Source organism: Cygnus atratus, chromosome 5, assembly GCF_013377495.2.
Source record: "Cygnus atratus isolate AKBS03 ecotype Queensland, Australia chromosome 5, CAtr_DNAZoo_HiC_assembly, whole genome shotgun sequence".
Classification (NCBI taxonomy): Eukaryota; Metazoa; Chordata; class Aves; order Anseriformes; family Anatidae; genus Cygnus; species Cygnus atratus.
This window is the reverse complement of record NC_066366.1, coordinates 35,503,663-35,508,033: the sequence shown is the minus strand read 5'-3', so window position 1 is coordinate 35,508,033 and position 4,371 is coordinate 35,503,663.

Here is a 4,371-nt window from a genome sequence, read left to right as displayed (position 1 = left end):
AGCTGTCACTGCTGTGTTTGACGCCTGACCTCACCACGTCACCCTGCACTTTGTTTTTCACTTACTGAACCTTCCTATCCACCCAGCATATCTGTATGATGAGGGAACCTTAATCTGGCTACTTATTTCTGCAAGAACATTTAACACAGCAGCACAGAAACAAGCATTAGCTTTTTTTTTTTTAATTGGGATTCCACTGCCCCGCTTTCCATCTGGTGCTTTGTGCAGTTCTGATGGCTCAGAGTTGGAGGTACCTGGTGCATGTTGGCAGTACCAGGACGAGGGAGCAGCCCAAAGCAGCATGTGCATCACGCAGCACTCAGACTGGCTGAGCGACACTTGCCTGTGCCGTCTGTCCTGCCGTGATGCATAGCTTGAGGCATGTTGTCTGCGCAAAGCAATCGCAATATGGTGTGCTTGCTAGACTACTACCAGGCACCTTTTTAGGGTCTTATCTCCGTTATCAGCATGTCCACAGTGCTCAGTGTCTGGTGGCCCAGCGGCATCATCTGCAGCTGCTGAGGCTACACAGCTTCCCAGCTTTCCCTCCACAAACACTGCAGTTGATGGCAGAGGTGATGTCCAGGGAATAGTCTCAAGCTCCTTCCTTTCTTTGTGATAAACTTAATTACTAATGTCAACAGGGATTATATCTGCATGCTTGGGACAGCAGGAGAGGAGCGCTCTGCCCTTTAAGACCCTTTCCTTTAGCTCAGTTGTCTGCTGCCATGTCCTGCTGTGACAGCCACTAGTCTTGCCTCTCCTCCTGTATGGCTGTGAACGAGCAGAGACAGCAAGGCCAGAGGAGCTGTGGGAAGCTGTTTCCCTTCTCCTCTTTTTGTGCTCTTTAGTGCCAGCCGTGCTGGGTGGAGCCCAGCTGCACGGCCTCTGTGTGACAGGAGCTGTCTGCTGGTGGGGCGCTCCACACAGCAATGGCACACAGCAACTCCCTTGCCTCCCGCTCCTCTCTCTCTCAGCAGACACCAATGCCTCTATGGAAAAAGCCCTTCTGCCTGCTGTCACCTATCTCACGTCGTGTGCTGGGGCAGCTCAGACTCTAGGGTAGCTGTGAATTAACTCTTTGACCCCAATTGCCTCTTTAGAGGTAAAGCCTTTTGTGTTTATGGGTGAAGCAGCCCTTCTAGAGAGCTCTGACTGCCTCTTGCAGGACTTGGAGCACTTGCATATGCAATCAGGGGGAAAACAGCACAGGATCTTGTGTCCCCATGCTCAACTGACAGGGCACTGCCTGTCCCAGGAATGCTGCCCTTCAGATCCCTGCTCCGAGCTGCCCCAGCATGAAGACTACAAGGAAACTAAAGCACTCTTCATGTGCCATTCTCATGTGACTTTTTGTACCTATGTATGAAAGATCTAAACTAATATTGCTGTAAAGAAAGATACAGATTAATATAGCATATTATATAAAGATATATGTATATAAACTTTTCTGTATATTGTATGGCACTGTGTATAAAATGGATGTAGAAGCATGACTGGTGTATGTGACTGTTCCCAAGTCTGACCTGGAGAATGATAGTTGTGATTTGCCTGGGGTCATGTCCCAAAGGATTGTGCGTGAGTTTGAGAGCTGGAAAAACCCACACTGTGATCTCTCATTGCAGTGGGTCAAGGCCTAAGATGGTGCATCACTACAGCTGTCTGGAAGACTCTAGGGAACAATTCAGGTGCCAAAGGGGGCTGTTTGTCTCCTCGCTGGCTCTGTCTCTTCTGGATCTCAGTCTTTGATGGAATGGGGGAAGCATCTCTGTCCCTTGACACTTAGGTTAGAATCACAGAATCATTAAGGTTGGAAAAGACCTCTGAGATCATCTGGTCCAACCATCCACCTACCACCACTATTGCCCAATAAACCACGTTCCAAAGTACCACATTCTGACCTCTCCTTAAACACCTCCAGGGATTATGACTCTACCACTTCCCTGGACAACCTGTTCCAACGCCTAACCACTCTTTCTGAAAAGAATTTTTTCCTACTATCTAACCTGGACCTCCCTTGACACAGCTTGAGGCCTTTCCTTCTTGTCCTATGAGAGAGCCTCATGTCCTAGAGAGCCCTGCCTTTCTGTGTGGCAGTCACTAGCTCCAGCATGGCCCTGTGCAGCCAAGGGTGGAAACAGCAGGAGACTCAGCTCTAGCAATTTCTCTTCTGCTTGATGGTTTTAGCTATCAAGTACTAAAATTCAACATGCCATACACAAAGACATTAGTGTGAACAAAGGCAGTTGAGTAAGAGTGATTCTTTGGAAAGGTATGAGAAAGCGGCAGGGAGAGGGGGACTGAGTGCAAGCAAGAATAGTGTAGGAGCCTACCCTGTGGGAAAATGGCAAGGTGCTGGATTTTTTTTGCAAAGAAGGTGAGTTCAAATCAGTGAGCAAGTTTCACAGAAGCTTGGCAGTAAGTGCCCTGCAGAGCAAGGGGCGCATCTTTGTGTAGGTTTGTAAGGCAGCACTATGCCTGGTGCTGTTTACGGATGAATAATGCCATAGTAATATATATTCTAGAAAGGGAAAAGCAATGCTGTGACTATGGTGTTAGAGGGAGAAGGAGAAATATGGGAAGTCAGTGGAACAGGTTCAGCAGAGGAACAGGAGCTTTCTGACCAACCATTAGAAATACAGGCAGGAAAAGGAATGCCTGGAAGAAAATAATCCTATTAATGGCTGCATGGAATAGTTTTAGTGGTTGTTCCTGAAGAGACTAAGTACTATCAGGGAATTAAGAGCTCAAAGGTGGCTGAACTACTGAGTTCCTATAAAAATGCCTGTAAAAAGTGATGGTATGTGTAAGTGCTTGCTGATGCTTTGCTTTTTTTTTTTTTTTCCCCCCTGCCCATAACTATATCAGGTAGTCTCATAAAAAGATATTACTTCTATAAACGCTTCCTCTCATGAGGAAAGAAAGACATTAAACTCTGCATACTACTCTGGTATAAACGTGAAATAATCCACGCTTAGGAGTGCCTGTTTTAATACAGTTACTAAGGAGAAAGTATATGAATGTGTACACAGCAGGCACTGTGGATGTTGCTTTAAAACCTGTTTTGCTATTAAAAGCCTTAGCTATTGGACATAGCGAGGGATGTAGCTGCTATTTCCCAGATGACTCTCTGGCTTTTTGGTATGTTGGTGGCTGTTGGAGAAATTTACAGCTTATTGAGGAAAGTTTTCCAACCAGCAGCCCATAAAGCATCCAGAATTACACCTGAAAACAAATTTTCTGACAATTTGTAAACCAGACTAATGCATTCCCAAGCAAAAAAAAGAAAATGGGTGTCAACTAATGGAAAATATGTAAGTAGTTAAAGCTGTAATCTAATTTTTAAATGATTTGTAAATGGCAACCACAGTAACAACACTTCATAAGCTGGTTCATTGCCTTTTTTTCAAGTGCTAGGTTGTCCTTCAGTTAGAAAAGAGGAAAAAGAAAAGGTTAAGAAACAGAGATTTGGAGGTGATTGTGCAGAAAGTATGCTTTAAAAATTCAAGGTGTGAGGTTATTTAGCCTGTACTGTTTCAAAAGAGGTAATGGTCTGGTCAGTTGTATTACATAAAGCCTTACTTGACCAAGTGATCTTTCTTGGGAAGAATGTTAAGGGAAATAAAAAGAACATCTGGAAGGATTTCTAGCTAGGTGATGGCTCTAGCTAACTTAGTTCTTTCAATTAATAGTACAATAGAGAACACAGGGATGCTGCTTGCCATTGCAGGGTGACTTTTGCTTGTTTTATGAGGCCAGATTGGTACAAAGCGATGAGGAGTCAGGTCAGCCTGCCCCGGTGTAAGGAGAAGCTTGGAAAACTGTAGAAATGGAAGAGCGGTGGGTGGTGGTGTGTCAGGCCGTGACAGCAGTGCTGGGCATGCAGAGGGGTGCGACTCATAGACCGAAGGGCTGCGTTGCCTGCATGTATTGCTCTGAAACCTCAGAACACACATGCTTTTCTATAACACTAACTATCTGAATTTCCCTGCCTTCTCAGCGATCTCTAGTTACGCTGCTCTTCTTCCAGTAACAGAGCTTCCTTGAAAGGCAAGCCCAGCGTTTGTGAGTGCATTTGTTCCTATGAAAGTCAGCACAGGAGCTCAGTCAAGCTTGGATTTGATTGTCTGGAGATGCAGAAGCTGGTGTACGATGCTTGCCTGCGGTTGGTGTGCCTGCTCCATGGTGTCCTGTGTCGCTCGGCCATGCTGCAGCAGAGGGTGCTGTGCCCGTGCTCACTGTGCTGCCTGCCTTGGGCACCTGCCCTCTGTAGGGGTTCTCTGAAATGCTGCTTTCTGTCTGCTCCCGGTGCTTGCTGTGCTGCTGGTAAGTGCAGGCCTGGGGATAACAGGCCTCAGCAGTACCATGAAT